At 36.2% G+C, this 19,595-nt stretch overlaps 1 protein-coding gene across 5 annotated transcripts in view; it reads left to right on the top strand.

The window, feature by feature from the left end:
• The window catches only part of TTBK2 (tau tubulin kinase 2), a 307,449-nt gene that overhangs the window by 890 nt on the left and 286,964 nt on the right, over window positions 1–19,595 (top strand). The window contains exon 2 of one of the 5 annotated variants that reach the window (XM_077127603.1): window positions 231–379. The exons of the other annotated variants lie outside the window; for them this stretch is intronic. The gene's annotated coding sequence lies outside the window, so the exon portion shown is untranslated. The remainder of the gene's footprint in view (window positions 1–230; window positions 380–19,595) is intronic. 5 annotated transcript variants of the gene reach the window in all.

Raw genomic sequence — 19,595 nt, 5'->3', positions numbered from 1 at the left:
TCCTTCTTTGAGTGACCCACATAATATTTGTACTAATGTTGCTTCTGGTACCAGAGCTGAACGCAGCATTCTTAGATATACTGCGCGCTTATTTTCTCTCTCCCCTCCCCAAATACAAGAAGTCATGAGAATGTAGAATATGTTTGCTGTCAGTTACGACAATGAATACCATGCCTTTCTGGTACTTAGGGTGCTGAAGTTATGACCTGAGAGATTTGTTTTGATTTAAGGTGATGTTGACACCCTGCGATGCTGTGGGAGGGACAAAGGATTCCATACATATGTACTGTCATATCAGAGAAGTAAATAATCTATTGGATGCCAGGATACTTTATCTCACAATGAAGTTAATTTTGTTTCAGTCTTGCCTGCAGTAGAGGTAGGTGACATTCAGTTGTACTTTGCTTTGAATTGAAGTTGGCGGGTGGCAGCAATCCTGGTATAGTACTCCTCTCTAGCTTTGGAAATTGTTTCTTCTTTGAACATTAAAGAGGGCAATTTTATTGTAACCTCTGTGTTATGTAGAGATATTTTGGTATTCAAAAAATTTGAGATTTAAAAAATGTGTGTATGAGGAACGATCACACTATTATCATTGTGCACAGGTATGGGCTCATACAACTCTCATATGCTTGGAGGATCCAGTGTGTTTTGTTACAGTGTTTGGTTCTGAGGCATTAACAGCAGTTGTATTGGTTTCTAAAAAACGATTTGCCTGGATAGACTAGTAACGTGTGTGCTGTTTTCTTTTGGCTAAATGATCATTTGGAGGGGAAAAATGGGAGATTGATTTCAAAGTATTGAGGGAATTGAATGCTGTCTCTTCATTCCCTCTGCCCCTCCCTCCCTCCCTCCTTTCTTTCATAAAGAAGCAGTAATGATGATAAATATAATATGATTAATCTTGAAGAATTCATCTTAACCATAAACAGTTTCAAATAAATAATATTCATTGACTTGGAAGGCATATTCTGATCTATTCAAATTGAAATGATACTGATAAGAATCATTAATTTAAACCTTATGTTTCCTGTATGATACATTTTTTTAAAAAAAGAAAATAGAATTTATTCAACAAAAGAAATATGTGCTTGATAAAACTGAGCACCAGGTTCAAAATGACTAAATAGTAGGAAATAGCCAAGACGCAGTGAAACATTGGAAATTTGTGTCACTTTTTTAAATAGTTTTTTACTTGTGAAACATAACATATATACAAAAAAGCAATAAATTTCCAAGTACTGTATGATACATTTTTATCAAGGTACTTAATGAGGTGTTTGAAAGATATTTATAAGAGAAATTTCTCTTCCATTTTTTCCTTTATAATGGAATGTTAGAAATTGTATTTTCTTTGAGCTTTAGACACAAAAAGAACTTGAAGTCCATAGTGTCATTAATTTAATTTATAAAATTGAATTGAAGCAATTTGTTCATAGATAGCTTACTAAGAATAATACATCCCACTCATGATCTTGAACTATAGTAATATATAGTCTAGATTTTTAAGTGAAATCTCTGACTTCAGAATTGGTCTTCTTTTGACTTTTAAACATTAATTATTTTAATACCACAAGAAATCTTCATGAAATTGAGCTCATTTGCTTTGCCATATTGAACTCAATTATACAAGAATTCAGATATCTTTAAATATAATGTTAGAAGTAAAGTTTGTATAATTTAGACAACTATTTTTTTCTTAAACTTCTATTTTGAAATAATTTCAAATGTACAAGACAGTTGCAAAAATAGTGCGAAACCCATAGAGAACTCGAGCATATCCTGTCCAGATGCCCATATATACCATTTTAACATTTTGCCACATTTGCTTTATCGTTCTGTCCATCTGTGTTTACTTATCAACTTATCTGTCATTTTAAAATTTGAGAGTAGTTTGTGTACATTGCAGTCTTTGAACACATAATATTTGCAGGTACATATCCTAAGAACAAGAATATTCACTTATATAACCACCTTAAGTGCATTTATCAAGTTCAAGAACTTTTAACATTGATATAAAGTTTACAATCTATATCCCAATTTTTTTCATGTTCCAGTAATGTCCTTTTGGGCCTTTTCTCCTCCATTGTTAAATCTAGTCCAGGATTATATAGTGCATTTAATTGTTATTCTCTCTTTGGTTGCTCTTTTTTAAAATTGTGGAACACATACAATATAAACTTTCCCATCTGATCTACTCCCAAGCATACCATTCACCACTATCCATTACCAGAACTTTCCCAACACTCCAGAAACCTTGCACCCATTATGTTCATACCACCCCTCCCAAATACCTGGTAACTTGGTAACCTGTACGCTGCTCTCTTTTATACATTTGCATATTCTCACTCTTTCCTTATAAGTGGAATCATATAATAGCTAACCCTTTGTGTCTGACTTATTTCATTGAACATGCTTTTAAGGTTCATCAAGCTGTGGCATGTATGTTAGGACTTGATTCCTTTTTAAGACTGAATACTATTCCATTGTGTCAATATACCACATTTTGTTTATCCCTTTAGCTGCTCATGGACATTTAGATGAGTTACTTCTACCTTTTGGCTATTGTGAGTAATGCTGCTATGAATATTGGTATAGAAATATTTGTCCAAATCCCTTCTTTCAATCTTTTGGGTATATACCTAAAAATGCAATCGCTGGGTCTGTGATAGTTCTGTGTTTAGCATTTTTTTGAGAAACTGCCAAATTGATTTCCACAGTGACTGCACCATTTTACATTCCTACCAACAATGTGTGAATGTTCTTATATCTCCATGTCCTCATCAGCATTTACTATTTTCCATTTTCAAAACAGTAACCGTCCTAGTGGGTTAGAAGTGGTGTCTCATTGTGGTTTTGATTTACATTTCCCTAATGGCTAATGATGTTCAGCAGCTTTTTATGTGTGTATCAGCCATTCATAGATCTTTGGAGAAATATTTGTTCAAGTCATTTGCCCATTTTTGTTTGGGTTGTCTTTTTGTGATTCAGTTGTAATTCTTTTTATATTCTGAAAATTAAGCCCTTATCAGACATATGGTTTCCAAGTATTTTTCTCCTTTTCTATTGGTTGTCTTTTCACCAACTTGATAATGTCTTTAGATGCACAAATATTTTTAATTTTAATGAAGTCCAGTTTATTTTCTTTTGTTGCTCATGCTTTCAGTGTAAAGTCAGTGTGTTCAATGCCTAATACAAGGCCCTGCGTATAGTTCTCTATGTTTTCCTGATTTAGACAACTTGTGAGAGTATTTTATTTTTCAAGTTAGAAAATGCTCTAAAAATGTGACAATTAGTGATAGATTGTTGTTTTTTCCACAGTAAAAGAATAGTTCATATTTAAATTAGATATAATCATGTAATTTACATTATAATTGCCTGGAGTACAGGCAATTTCTTATAGGCTTTATAACTTTAAAAAGTAATATATAACAAGGAGAATGAGGGTACAGACTGGGGAGCATTTGCTAGTAGGTGCAGAATGTTTATGTTGAACTTAAACGTTTGGAAATGGACAGAGGTGACAGTAGCATGTTATCTTGAGAATAACTAACAGTACTGAATGGTGTGAGTAAGATGGAAGGGGAAGTTTCAAGTCATGTATTTCACCAGAAGGAAAGTTGGAAACGAAAACCTGGGAATGTGTAACAGTGAATCTTGTGGTGGACAATGTCTGTGATTAGCTGTACAAATAAAATTTTTTTTTTTTATTTTGTGATCTATGGCAAATGTACAGCACTATTACAAGGAGTTAAAATAGAGGTTATATGGGAAAAATGTACCTATTGCAAACTGTGGACTATGTAACAATGATACTTTAATGCTCTTTCATCAACAGTAACAAACACCAATACTATGGGTCAATAATAGGAGGGAATAAGGGATATGGGAGGATTTGGGTTTTCTTTTTTATTTTTATTTTCTGGAGTAATGAAAATGTTCTAATTTGACCATGGGGATGTATCGCAACTATGTGATGATATTATGAGCTGGTGATTATATACTTAGGATAGTTTCTATGGTGTATGAATATATTTCAGTAAAAGTGCATTAAAAAAGTACTGTATAATAAGGGCAAATGTTTAATGATGACTATTGCACTAGAGGCAATTGGATTGATTAGCAAAAATAAAATAACCCTTGAGAGTTCATGGAAAATATAGTTACTTCCATCCCCATTGATTTTTTTTTTTTTTTTAGCATCTACTGAAAAAATTATTTTATAGCTATGTGGCAAACAATCTTTTCAATTTGGAGGCATATTATTTGAGCTATTTTTAGTCTTTTTAAGGGTTTTGAGGAACACTCAAAACTAGAGCTCTGTCAGTTAATTTGATTAGTAATATCTTCAATATTTGTAGATTTTTGAAATTTTATACTGTTTTACTTCCTTTTCATCTTCTTTTGTCTCACAGGAAAAACAGCAAACAATACTGATGCAGTGTTACGTTCTTTCCCCCAGGCTCCTTTAATGCTGAGAATACTTAGTGCCTTCAGGTTAAATATCAAACTTCCCTATTTAATTAAAGAGCCCCGTAAGTCCCTAATTGAGTTTTTTAGAGCTGCGTTTTAAGTATATGTTCAATACATATTACCATTCAAACAACTTCTGTCCTCATTAAAATTTTGCAGTCCTTGATTGTAGGTTTAAAATAAAGATTGAATTTGTTATTTATGAAATATGAATGCTGATTTTGCCAGAACATTTGATTTTTAGAGATTTCTTTGTATATTTTCATTTATATTATGTGATTTTTCTTTCTTTTTTTGTGTGTGCTATGTGGTGAGGGTCACATTTCATTCTTTTTCTATGTGAGTATCCCGTTATTGCAGCACCATTTGTTGAAATTTTTTTTTTGGTGGGGGGCTGAGATGAGAGGTGGTCTAGGAATTGAACACAGGTCTCTAGCATGGCAGGTGAGAATTTTACCATGGAGCTACCCTTGCCCCCCTATGTAACTTTAAGTTAAACACTATTACTCTTATTTTTTCAGTTATTATTTTAAATGCTCTTGACATTTACTTGAACATATAACACTTAACTTTGGTAAGCATTTTAGTTATTTTTCTAAATAAATAAAATAATTTTTCTAAATTTTTTTTTGACTTTTGTGTATAAAGTCCTTGATGTTTTGGGTTGATAGATGTTTTTTTATTGTATATAGGATTTGCTTTCACTTCAATCAGGGTATAGCTTCCCAAGATAAAAAGTTAAATGCTCCTTGAAAAAAAATCAAGGACAGTGTATTCTGAAGAACGTCAGGTAGCAGCTTCTCGGCTTCGTTTGGGAAGCTGTCAAAATTTAACCTAATCATATTTTAAGAATCAGTATGTTTTTAAATATTTGAATTAGAAAACTTATTTGCAGTTATATCAGTTTTTGCTGAAATACTTTTATTCATGAATATTTCAATACTTGTCTTTTTTTCCTTTTGCAGCTATTCAAAGTATAATACTTTTAAAATGAGATTGCACTATTTCTATCTCTTACTAGATGTTTGATCATCTTAATGCTGTATTTGTTAATATTTGTCTCACATTTTGTTTTTCACGTGTTGTATATCACAAATTAAGTTTGGAGAGACTCATGTTTGTTTTTTTTTAATCCACTAAGCATCTTAGTTTCTAAAATATCTCAAAAATTGTCTTTCCATATTCTGCAGTGATCATTAAGGCAGAGGGGAGAGGAGGAAAATAAAAAAAAACAAAACAAAGAACAATTAAAGAGAAAGTGTGAGCCTTGCTTCTTATGAAGTTTGATATTTAAAAAATAAAGCAATTTTATGGTGCTATTATATGGTATATAGCACACCAGACTAAGACTTCATTTGTTTTGAACTTCCCTATCACTTAAAAAATTTAGTGTGTCCAAGAGAAAAGTCATCCTTTTTTAAAACTCCCTTAATTCTGTAAATGAAGGTACATTCAGTTTCACAAGTTTAAAATAATCTCAGCTTGTCCTTTTGCTCCTTCTTTTCCCTTATTCTTCCTGCACAGAACCTCTTTCCATTTTCATTCAGACTCTCTAACCCTTATTTTCTCTCTTTTGAACCTTTGCAATAGCCTCATCCATCCATTTATTACATACTTATTAAGCATCTACTATGCTAGGGTTTAGAGATTCAGCAGTGAAAGAGTCAAAGATGATCTTACTTTTAGAGCTTCTAGTATAGTGGGGGCAGACAGTTGTCAAACAGGATATTAGAAGTGGTCCAAGTATTTTGAAGGGGAATGCAGAATGCTATGGGAGCATTAACAGGCAGATGTAACCCAGTCTGGAAGGTGGGGTCGGGAAAGTAAACTTCTGTTTTATCAGTCACAGTTCATCCTGCATACTCTATCAGCGGGTGTAATATAGTGTTAAGTAGTTAAATATTTAATTAAAAATAAAATAGAGTTTAAACCTTCACGGATGTGGTAGTCAGGTTCAGGTATCAACTTAGCTAAGTGAAGGTACCTAGTTCTGTTGCTGTGGACATGAGCCAATGGTATGTAAAGCTCATCTGTTGCCAGTTACATCTGCAGTCACCTAGGAGGTGTGCCTGCTGCAGTGAATGATGTTGATTCAATTGACTGGAAGCTTAAATGAGAGAGCTCAGTGTAGCATAGCCAAAGCAGTGCAGCACTTGAGCTCAGCCCAGGCCCTTGGAGATGAAGAAAGAAATCACCCTGGGGAAAGTTGTTGGAACCCAGAGGCCTGGAGAGAAGGCTAGCAGAGATCATCCTGTGCCTTCCCACGTAAGAAAGAACCTCATTTGAAAGTTAGCTGCCCTTCCTCTGAAGAACTATACATTTTTAATGAAATAAATCCCCTTTTATTAAAAGCCAGTCCATCTCTGGTTTGTTGCATTCTGGCAGCTAGCAAACTAGAACAATAGAATTCCTGAAACATCTTAGATCATTTCAGAACACAAGAAGACTTTGAAGACATTTATCCTAAGGTGTTTCCGTTTCTCCCCAATAAGGGTTCCTACTTTGGGTTCTCTCAGGTCTCAATTGCTTGAGTATTGACAGAGTTCCTAATTTATGTTTTATTCCATTCTAGTTTGCTAGTTGCCAGAATGCAGTATACTAGAAACAGAATGGCTTTTAAAAAGGGGAATTTAATAAGTTGCTCTTTTACAATTCTAAGGCCAACAAAATGTCCCAATTAAAATGTCCTATCAAAGGCATCCAGGGAAACATACCTTGGTTCAAGAAGGCTGATGAAGTTCAGGGTTTCTCTCTCAAGTGAGAAGGCACATGACAAACACAGTCACAATTTCTCTCTCAGCTGGAAGGATAGTTGGCAAGCAAGGCATCATCTGCTAGCTTTCTCTCCTGGGTTCCTGTTTCATGAAGCTCCCCGGGAGACAGTTTCCTTCTTCATCTCCAAAGGTTGCTGGCTTGTGGACTCTCTGCTTCTCATGGCTATGTCATTCTTCTCTGCTCTCTCAAGAGAATCTCTCTCATTCTCCAAAATGTTTCCTCTTTTATAGGACTCCAGAATCCAACCAAGACCCATCCAAATGGGTGAAGACACACCTCTAGCTAATCCAGTTTAACAGCCACTCTTGATTAAATCACATCTCCTGAGAGATGATCTGATTACAGTTTCAAACATACAGTAATGAAAAGGGATTAGAAGAAACGCTGCCTTTACAAAATGGGATTAGGATTAAAACATGGCTTTTCTGGGGTACATACATCATTTCAAACCAGCACATACACTCTCTGTGTAAACCATCAGAAGTCAGGACTAGAGGTATTGTATTACCAGTAGCCAGGGTATGCTTGATTACATGAAAGAAACCTAGGTAAGTAGTTAAAACTGTCTCTGTAGCTAGGGTCCAGCATCAAAGAGGTGGTTCATTAAATGTACTGGTAATTAGGATATAATTTAAATGTCTTCCTAAATTTATAAAATATATAAATACGTTTATAAAATATATAAATACATTTATAAATTAAGAAAAAAATCCTTTATTATATGCTGGCACCTAATTTTTTGGTTTAGGAAGTAAGGTTAGTACAGGTACTAACCTCTTGAATTAATAAATACTTAACTAAAGAAATTAATGTGAACCTTTAATAATGCAAAAGAATGTTTGCAAAAGGTTGACATTAAGATAAAGATTCAAACATATTCTCGTCTTTACCGTAATATATTGTAGGTCCTTGAATTACTTGACCTCTTCCTTTTACTTAACCTCAGTTTTGTTATTTTTAAAAAGGGAAGTTAATATATTTAAAATCCTATTACATGGCAGGCAATGGTGGCTCAGTGCCAGAGTTCTTGCCTACCATGCTGGAGACCTGGGTTCGATTCCTGGTGCCTGCCTATGAAAAACAAAAACAAACAAACAAAAAAACCCAACAACACAAGAAAACCAAAAACCTGTTACAGTGAAGATAATTGCACAGAAGGTTTGGTAAATCATTAATTTTTTACTTTGTCTTATTGGGAGAATCATAGACATAATTCTTTGAGTTTTTTTGGTTAAGTAGATTTTACCTAAGGAATGATCTTGTTAAGTGGTTTCCTTGCAATCTGGCTGTTACACTATACTTTCTGTAAGGGAAAAATTTGTTTATGTGTTGTTAGTATTGTAGCCAGAGAGAAGAGAACTAGGTCGTTTGCATTTTTATTCTGTTATCATTAATTGTAACCGTACTGACTTTTGAAGTTTCTCTTCATTTTGATTGTGTAGTTTACTTTCCTGGATATGTTTATTCAGCCTAGAGCCCAAGCTGTTGTAACTATAATTGACCTGTGAAGCTTAAAAGGAACCATTGAAGGCTGAATGATAGCTAAATTTCTTTCTGTTCTTTTGTTGCCAGCAAATATTCACAAACTTTTATCTCTTCTTACCCTATATGGGAGTTCTGACTAAGATCTGAGTAAAATTTGAGGGGTAAAAATGAGGCTGCTGTGTTTATCTTATCTTTGAATCTTATTTCTGTCTTTATATCGATATGTTAAATGCCTGAAGGATTTTGCTGGTGTGTAGTCTTTGTAAAGTTATGTCTGTGTATCACCTTGTTTTATTATAAAGCATAACAATTTAGAGAATGTTTATAATATGAGAAATGTAATACAGCCACTGTGTCACTCACCACATTTTTTGTTTTTGGTAACAGCTTTATTTAGATATAATTTACATACTATACAATTCATCCATTTTAAATGTACAGTTCAGTGGCCTTTAGTATTTTCAGAATTGTTTAACCATTACCACAATCAATTTTGGAACATTTTCATCACTTCGGAAAGAAATGTTGTACTCTTTACAGCCACCCACTTTTCCCTCCACCACCCCCTGTCCAAGGCATCAATGAATCTGAGAAAATGTGATGAATTTTACGTTGAATCTTATATCTTTGTAAATCCTGGACCTGTCTCAACACTGTTGATACAGATATATGCTGACTTTTTTGATCCTGTATTGACGTTGGGAAGGGCCTAAGATTTCTATATATTCAATTTTCTCATTTAAGCACATGTTCTCTTTTAAGCGTACAAACTAAATTTTATTTCAACTTTTTAATTTATTTTTTTATTGTGAAAAATAATATATATATAGAAAAGCAATAAATTTAAAAACATGCCACAACAGTTACTTATAGAACAGATTTCAGAGTTTGGTATGGGTTACAATTCCACATTTTAGGTTTTTATTTCTAGCTATTCCAAGACACTGGAGGCTGAAAGAAATATGAGTATAATGATTCAGAGTCATACTCATTTGTTAAACCGTGTCTTCTCTGTATAACTCCATCTTCTCCTTTATCTTTCTCCCAGTCTTTAGGGTTATTTGGGCTGTGCCCATTCTAACTTTTTCATGTTGGAAGGAGCTGTTGATAATATGGAATGTGGGGATGGAACTAGTAGATGTTCGAGAGAGCCTGGCCCCTCTGGGTTTCAGGACTCGTTTGGGATAGGAACCCGTCTGGAGGTTGTAGGTTTCTGGAAAGTAGTCATAGTGTGTGGAATCTTTGTAGAATCTCAGATAAAGTCCTAGGTGTTCTTTAAGGTTGAAAGAAATGATTTTTGGTTGGGGTTTGGTAAACCATGATAGGGAGCAATGTCTAGCTGAAGCTTGTGTAAGAATAGCCTCCAGAGTAGCCTTCTGACTCTATTTAAACTCTCTTAGTCACTGTTCTAGTTAACTAGCTGCCGGAATGCAACACACCAGAGATGGATTGGCTTTTAATAAAGGGGAATTTATTTTGTTAGTTCTTCAGAGAAAAGGCAGCTAATTTTCATCTGAGGTTCTTTCTTATGTGGGAAGGCTCAGGGTAATCTCTGCTGGCCTTCTCTCCAGGCCTCTGGGTTCCAACAACTTTCCCCAGGGTGATTCCCTTCTGCATCTCCAAAGGCCTGGCTGAGCTGCAAGTGCTGAGATGAGGTATGCTGAGCTGCTTGGGCTGTGGTATGTTGCGCTCTCTCATTTAAGCACCAGCCAATTAAGTCAAACATCATTCGTTGCAGTAGGCACGCCTCCTAGCCTTCTGCATATGTAATTAGCAACAGATGAGGTTCACATACCACTGGCTCATGTCTGCAAGCAACAAAACTAGGTGCCTTCACCTGGCCAAGTTGACAACTGAATCTAACTACCACAGTCATTGATACCTTATAGTTAAACTTTTGTTCCTTTGTTCAGGATGACATTGTTGACCCTGTGGTGCCAGGCCCGGCTCATCCCTGGGAATTATATCCCACGTTGCCAATGTGACTTTCATCCCTGGATGTCATGTCCATGTAGAGGAGAGGGTAATGATTTCACTTGCAGAGATGGGCTCATAGAGAGAGAGGGGCCACATCTGAGCAGCAAAAGAGGTCCTCTGGAAGTAATTCTTAGGCATATATATAAGTAGGAAGCTTCTCTGTTACATAAATAACTTTCACCAGAGCAAACCTCAAGGTCAAGGGCTTGGCTATTGACTTGGGAGTCCCTAATGTTTGAGAAAGTATGAGGAACTTCACCCCTGATGGTAAAGTTTAATAGTTCCATATTTTTTCTCCCATTCCTCAAGGGATTTTGCCAATACTTTGTTGTTGTTGTTGTTCCCCCTATTATTTGTTTTTAATCCATATGTTTTACTCATCCGTTGATATGGTAGATAAAAGGAGCATCAGGCACAAGGTTTTCACAATCACGCAGTCACATTGTGAAAGCTGTATTATACAGTCATCTTTAAGAAACATGGCTACTGGAACACAACTCTACATTTTCAGGCAGTTCCCTCCAGCCTCTCTGTAACACCTTAACTAAAAAGGTGATATCTATATGATGTGTAAGAATAACCTCCAGGATAACCTTTCGATTCTGTTTGGAATCTCTCAGCCATTGACACTTTATTTTGTCTCATTTCACGCTACCCCCTTTTGGCTGAGAATGTTTTCTCAATCCCTTGATGCTAAGTCCCAGCTCATTCTAGGATTTCTGTCCCGCATTGCCAGGAAGGTCTACACCACTGGGAGTAATGTTCCCTGTAGAGATGGGGAGTACAGTGAGTTTGCTTGTCTTGTTGGTTGAGAGAGAGAAACCACATCTGAGTAACAAAAGAGGTTCTCTTGGGGGTGACTCTTAGGTCTAATTTTAAGTAGGCTTAGCCTTTCCTTTGCAGGGTTAAGTTTCATATGAACAGACCTCAAGATTGGGGGCCCAGCCTATTGCTTTGGTTGTCCCCACTGCTTGTGAGAATATCAAGAATTCTCCACTTGGGGAAGTTGAATTTTCCCCTTCTCACCATTCCCTCAAGGGGACTTTGCACATACTTTTTAATTCACTGTTCAAATCACTCTGGGATTTATCAGGGCATCCCTCTGGACAAACCTACGAAATCTCATGCCCTATTCAAGGTTCCATGTACTTACGGTGTTCAATTAAGCTGTACACATAAGTTATATTAGGAAATGCGCTAGTCAAAATATAAATTTTGTACCAAATATTTTTTGCTTTAATCTCATACATAAGTTAAAGTTTTAAAATACTAATTAACGAATATTTTCAACACCCTGCAGTATTGACATTCCTTTGCTCTTGCTCATGCAAAAAAATTTTTTAATTTGTGCATTTAGTCACTATCCTTATACACTCTAGGAATTCCTAGATTATACCCTCTCAGTCTCATCTATCTTTCCTTCTGATTTGATTTGTTCCCCAGTCCTCCTCCCTCTATCATTCTCACATTCCACTTCATTCAGTGTTCTAACATTATTGTATTACAGTTAGATAGTATTGTGCTATCCATTTCTGAATTTTTTTTATTTTTTATTTTTTATTTTTTTAATTTTTATTTTTTTATTAATCAAAAAAAAGAAAAGAAATTAACACAACATTTAGAAATCATTCCATTCTACACATGCACTCAGTAATTCTTAGTATCATCACATAGATGTATGATCATCATTTCTTAGTACATTTGCATCAATTTAGGAAAAGAACTAGCAAAACAGCAGAAAAAGATATAGAATGTTAATATAGAGAAGAGAATTAAAATAATAATACTCATAAAAATATATATATATAAAAAAGGAAAAAAAAACAAAAACAAAAGATACAAACAAACAAACAAACAAAAAACTATATTTCAGGTGCAGCTTCATTCAGTGTTCCAACATAGTTACATTACACTTAGGTATTATTGTGCTGTCCATTTTTGAGTTTTTGTATCTAGTCCTGTTGCACAGTCTGTATCCCTTCAGCTCCAATTACCCATTATCTTACCCTGTTTCTAACTCCTGCTGGTCTCTGTTACCAATGATATATTCCAAGCTGATTCTCGAATGTCGGTTCACATCAGTGGGACCATACAGTATTTGTCCTTTAGTTTTTGGCTAGACTCACTCAGCATAATGTTCTCTAGGTCCATCCATGTTATTACATGCTTCATAAGTTTAGTCTGTCTTAAAGCTGCATAATATTCCATCGTAGGTATACGCCACAGTTTGTTTAGCCACTCGTCTGTTGATGGACATTTTGGCTGTTTCCATCTCTTTGCAATTGTAGATAATGCTGCTATAAACACTGGTGTGCAAATGTCCGTCTGTGTCTTTGCCCTTAAGTCCTTTGAGTAGATACCTAGCAGTGGTATTGCTGGGTCGTAATCCATTCTGCCATTCTATGTCTTTTGATTGGGAAATTCAGTCCATTAACTTTTTTTTTTTTTTAAAGGAAAGACAGAGAGAAGGAAGGAAGGATAGAAGGAAGGAAGGAAGGAAGAAAGGGAAACATTTTTAAACATTTTCTTGTTTTATTGTATTCTGTTTCTCCGTTTTTGTTACATGGGCTAGGGCCGGGAATCGAACCGAGGTCCTCCGGCATAGCAGGCAAGCACTTTGCCCGCTGAGCCACCGCGGCCCGCCCTCAGTCCATTAACTTTTAGTGTTATTACTGTTTGGATAATATTTTCCTCTACCATTTTGCCTTTTGTATTATATATATCATATCTGGTTTTCCTTCTTTCTACACTTTACTCCATACCTCTCTCTTCTGTCTTTTCGTATCTGACTCTAGTGCTCCCTTTAGTATTTCTTGCAGAGCTGGTCTCTTGGTCACAAATTCTCTCAGTGACTTTTTGTCTATAAATGTTTTAATTTCTCCTTCATTTTTGAAGGACAATTTTGCTGGATATAGAAGTCTTGGTTGGCAGTTTTTCTCTTTTAGTAATTTAAATATATCATCCCACTGTCTTCTAGCTTCCATGGTTTCTGCTGAGAAATCTACACATAGTCTTATTGGGTTTCCCTTGTATGTGACAGATTGTTTTTCTCTTGCTGCTTTCAAGATCCTCTCTTTCTCTTTGACCTCTGACATTCTAACTAGTAAGTGTCTTGGAGAACACCTATTTGGGTCTATTCTCTTTGGGGTGCGCTGCACTTATTGGATCTGCAAATTTAGGTCTTTCATAAGAGTTGGGAAATTTTCAGTGATAATTTCTTCTATTAGTTTTTCTCCTCCTTTTCCCTTCTCTTCTCCTTCTGGGACACCCACAACACGTATGTTTGTGCGCTTCATATTGTCATTCAGTTCCCTGATCCCCTGCTCAAGTTTTTCCATTCTTTTCCCTATAGTTTCTGTTTCTTTTTGGAATTCAGATGTTCCATCCTCCAGTTCACTAATTGTAGCTTCTGTCTCTTTAGATCTACCATTGTAGGTATCCATTGTTTTTTCCATTTTTTCTTCTTTGTCCTTGACTCCCATAAGTTCTATGATTTGTTTTTTCAGATTTTCTATTTCTTCTTTTTCTTCAGCCTATGTCTTCTTCAGGTCCTCCCTCAATTTACTGATTTGGTTTTTGAAGAGTTTTTCCATTTCTGTTCGTATATTCAGCATTAGTTGTCTCAGCTCCTGTATCTCATTTGAACTGTTGGTTTGTTCCTTTGACTGGGCCATATCTTCAATTTTCTGAGCATCATCCATTATTTTCTGCTGGTGTCTGGGCATTTGATCAGATTTCCCTGGGTGTGGGACCCAGCTGGTTGAAAGGTTTTTCTGTGAAATCTCTGGGCTCTGTTTTTCTTTTCCTGCCCAGTAGGTGGTACTCGTGGTGCTCGTCTGTCTGCGGGTCCCACCAGTAGAAGATGCTGTGGCTCCTTTAACTTGCCAATCCGAATCTCGCAGTCGGCCCGGGAAACTGCGCGAGGGGGGTTCGCCGGCCGCCACGGCTTGGGGGAGTGCCGGTCCAAATTGCCCAGCTGGCCCGAGACGCCAAGCGTGGCGGGAGGGCCCCTCTATCCAACGTTCCCAGTCAGACCAGGGAGCCACGTGCGTGGAGGGGACCCCAGTCGCCAGCCACCCCGGCCGGGAAAACGCTCGCCCCTCCAGTATCTCACCGCAGCGGATTCTCCCTGCCCGTTCAGCCATTCCAGAATGGGGTACGCTGTCTTTTTGGTCTCTGTCGTGGCTCTGGGAGCTGTTTCGTATTGTTTCTGTTTCTTTAGTTGCTTTTCTGGAGGAGGAACTAAGACCCGCGCGTCTTACTAAGCCGCTATCTTCTCCAGAAGTCCCATTTCTGAATTTTTATGAGTCCTGTTGCACAGTCTGTATCCCTTCAGCTCCAGCTACCCAATATCTACCCTATTTCTATCTCCTGTTGGTGTCTGTTACCAATTGAAGTTTTACAAGTTCATTCATTAATGTCAGTTCATATCAGTGAGACCATACAGTATTTGTCTTTTTGTTTCTGGCTAATTTCACTCAGCATAATGTCTTTAAGGTCTATCCATGTTGTTACATACTTCATAACTTTATTCTGTCTTACAGCTGCATAATATCCCATCGTATGTATATACCTCAGCTTGTTTAGCTACTCATCTGTTGATGGACATTTTGGCTGTTTCCATTTCTTGGCAGCTGTAAATAATGCTGCTATAAACATTGGTTTTGCCAATACTTTTTGTTTATCTGCTTAGCTTGCTCTGGAATGTATCCAGGCATTACATTAAACTATAGAGAATTACAGGCCCTCATTCCCATTTTGGGCTCCCTGTGTTTGGGTTGTTTAAATGATCTACCCAGACAAGTTGAGTTAGATTATGTGCTACAGAAAATTTAGCTTCTAGACAAAATAGACCTTTCTTCCTTTGGTACCATACAATAGGTGAAGTTCTTAAATACAAACAATGTCTTCCTTGCTCCTGTGTTCTGAATTACCTTGATCCTGACCTGATTGGCTTCATTGTTATCTCTAATTGAAGCCTGATCTCTTTTTCAGTTTCTTTAACAGTTGTTGTATGGGGCAATGCTAACCTTCAGACCTGCAGAACTTCTATGCTGAGTCTTAGGTGTCACACAGGTACCCAAAGTTCCAGGGAAATACCAGGTTATACATATATAGCACAATCTCTCAAAATCTAGAAATAATTACATCTCCAGACTAAATGTGGCTGCTGTAAGTGCTTACAATCTAGGCCCCAATATTCTTATAAGGATTTTCTAAATGAGGCCATACAGTTTTTGCTCTTTTGTTTCCGGCTTATTTTGCATCACATAATGCACCACAGGTTCATTCATAGTGTTGCATGCCTCGCAGCTTTGTTCCTTTCTGTAGTAGCATAGTATTTGATTATATGTATACACCGCCATTTGCCATTCTACTTCTCAGTCGGTGTGTCCTTCAGCCATCTCCATCAATTGGGCATCAAGTTTAATGTCCAAAGTCAATAATACTCTCAATTTTAGACAATTTTCATTGCCCCTAAGAGAAAAATAACTGATAAACATGTCCTCACCAAACAGAATATCCAAACTTCCCCTTAACTCTTGTCCTCCGCCCCATTATTACCCTTGGTATTACTGTGGTACTGTTGCTGTCTTCCTGTTGAACATACCACGTAGCATGCAATAAAGCAGTTTTCTCCCTATACCCAAAACTTTTACACTCTTAGTACAAGATTCATACTTTAGAAGTAGTTCATGCAAGAACTTATTTGTATTTGTAGTGTTACTCACTGGGACACATGGATCTATATGACCCCTTTCAATCAGGTTCGCCTTCGATATGGTAATATTAATTATAAACAGACCCACTAGTGAACCTCCTTCACTTCTATCTATGCCCCTGCATTTAAGGTGAACCTCATTAGCTAACCATTCACAAATTTCTAGCTTCTGTGTATCTCTCAGTTTCCTATATTCTGTATTATGAGCCTCTGAGTTTACCTTTATGATGATCTTAAAAGCGAAATCATAAATTATCTATCCTTTTCTCTCTGGCTTATTTCACAAAATGTTACATTCTCAAGATTAATCCATATTGTCATTTGCTTCAGGATGACATTTCATCTTGCTGCTGCATAATGTTCCATCGTTATGTATATACCACATTTTGTTTATCCGCTCATCTGTTAATGGGCGCTTAGATTATTTCCATCTTTTGGAGATTGTGAATAATGCTCTTATGAACATTGGTGTGCAGATGTCTGTGTCACTGCTTTCAGCTCTTCTACGTATATACTGCATGATGATATTGCCAGGTCATAGGGCAACTCGATACTTAATTTCCTAAGAAACTAACAGACTGTCTTCCATAGTGGCTGTAACACTATACAGTCCTACCAGCAGTGCGTAAGTGTCCCAATTTTTCCATTTGCAGTTTCTTGTTTAACAGTCATATTTATAGCTGGGAGGTGGTATCTCATTGTAGTTTTGACCTGCATCTCCCTTATAGCTAATGAAAATGCTCATCTCTTCATGAGCTTTTTAGCCATCTATATTTACTCTTTGGAAAGAGGCATATTCATATCTAGTTCATTTCAAAATTGAGTTGTTTGTTCTTTTGTTGTTGATTTGTATGAATTCTTTATGTATACAGGATATTAAACCTTTATCTCCTACATGATTTCCAAATACTGATTTTTACATATTAATCTTATGCGCCACCACCTGGCTGAATCTGTTAGTTCAATAACTTTGTCATAGATTTCTCAGGATTTTCCAAGAATAGTATCATGTAATCTGCAAATAATGAAAGCTTTACTTCTTCCTTTCTGATTTGGATGTCTTGTATTTCTCTTTCCTGTCTGATTGCTCTAGCTAGAATTTCTGTTACAAGGTTGAATGATAGTTGTGACAGAGGCAGCCTTTTCCCATTCCCGATCTTAGGGGAAAGGCTTTCAGGCTCTCACCATTGAGTTCAATACTGGCTATATACTTTTCATATTTGCCCCTTTATCCCTTTATCATATTGAAAAACTTACCTTTGATTCCTACCTTTTGAAGTGTTTTTATAAGAAAAGGACATTGAATTTTGTCAAGTCTTCTTTCATTATCAATCCAGATGATCATGTGATTTTTCACTTTAGATTTGTTAATATGCTTATTAATTAATTTTCTTGTGTTGAATCATCCTTGCATTCCTGGTATAAACCCCACTTGTTCATGGTGTATGATTCTTTTAATGTGTCATTGTATTTGATTTGCAAGTATTTTGTTGAGAATTTTTGCATCTATAATTGTTGAGATTAGCCTGTAGTTTTCCTTTCTTATAGCATCTTTACCTGGTTTTGGTATTGGAGTGATGTTAGCTTCATAAAATGAGTTAGGTAGTACTCCTTTCCTCTCATTTTTTTTGGAAAAGTTTGAGCAGAATCGTTATTAGGTCCTTTTGGAATGTTTGGTAAAATTCCCCATGAAGCCATTTAGCCCACTTATGATGTATTGATGTCGCCTATTAGTATTGTTCAACCATCTATTCCTCCCTTGAATTTTGCCACTGTTTGTCTCATGTACTTTGGAACTCCTTGAGTGGGAGCATAAACATTTCTGATTGTTATTTCTTCTTGTTAAATTGTCCTTTTTATTTATATGTATTGTCTATTGTCTCTTATAATATCTTTTTTTTATTAATTAATGGAAAAAAGAAATTAACCCAACATTTAGAAATCATACCATTCTACATATGCAATCAGTAATTCTTAACATCATCACATAGATGCATGATCATCATTTCTTAGTACATTTGCATCGGTTTAGAAGAACTAGCAACACAACAGAAAAAGATATAGAATGTTAATATAGAGAAAAAAAATAAAAGTAATAATAATAGTAAAAAAATAAAACAAAAAACCTATAGCTCAGATGCAGCTTCATTCAGTGTTTTAACATGATTTCTTTACAATTAGGTATTATTGTGCTGTCCATTTTTGAGTTTTTGTATCTAGTCCTGTTGTATAGTCTGTATCCCTTCAGCTCCAGTTACCCATTATCTTATCCTGTTTCTAGCTCCTGGTGGTCTCTGTTACCAATGACATATTCCAGGTTTATTCTCGAAAGTCGGTTCACATCAGTGGGACCATACAGTATTTGTCTTTTAGTTTTTGTCTGGACTCAAACAGCATAATGTTCTCTAGGTCCATCCATGTTATTACATGCTTCATAAGTTTATCCTGTCTTAAAGCTGCATAATATTCCATCGTATGTATATACCACAGTTTGTTTAGCCACTCGTCTGTTGATGGACATTTTGACTGTTTCCACCTCTTTGCAATTGTAAATAATGCTGCTATAAACATTGGTGTGCAAATGTCCGTTTGTGTCTTTGCCCCTAAGTCCTTTGAGTAGATGCCTAGCAATGGTATTGCTGGGTCGTATGGCAATTCTATATTCAGTTTTTTGAGGAACCGCCAAACTGCCTTCCACAGTGGTTGCACCATTTGACATTCCCACCAACAGTGGATAAGTGTGCCTGTTTCTCCGCATCCTCTCCAGCACTTGTCATTATCTGTTTTGTTGATAATGGCCATTCTGGTGGGTGTGAGATGATATCTCATTGTGGTTTTGATTTGCATTTCTCTAATGGCCAGGGACATTGAGCATCTCTTCATGTGCCTTTTGGCCATTTGTATTTCATCTTCTGAGAGGTGTCTGTTCAAGTCTTTTTCCCATTTTGTAATAGGGTTGGCTGTCTTTTTGTTGTTGAGTTGAACAATCTCTTTATAAATTCTGGATACTAGACCTTTATCTGATATGTCATTTCCAAATATTGTCTCCCATTGTGTAGGCTGTCTTTGTACTTTCTTGATGAGGTTCTTTGATGCACAAAAGTGTTTAATTTTGAGGAGCTCCCATTTCTTTCTTTGTTTCTTCAGTGCTCTTGCTTTAGGT

Source organism: Tamandua tetradactyla, chromosome 14, assembly GCF_023851605.1.
Source record: "Tamandua tetradactyla isolate mTamTet1 chromosome 14, mTamTet1.pri, whole genome shotgun sequence".
NCBI classification, from domain to species: domain Eukaryota; kingdom Metazoa; phylum Chordata; class Mammalia; order Pilosa; family Myrmecophagidae; genus Tamandua; species Tamandua tetradactyla.
The sequence above is the reverse complement of the archived record's forward strand: the minus strand, read 5'-3'. Positions and strand labels throughout refer to the sequence as shown.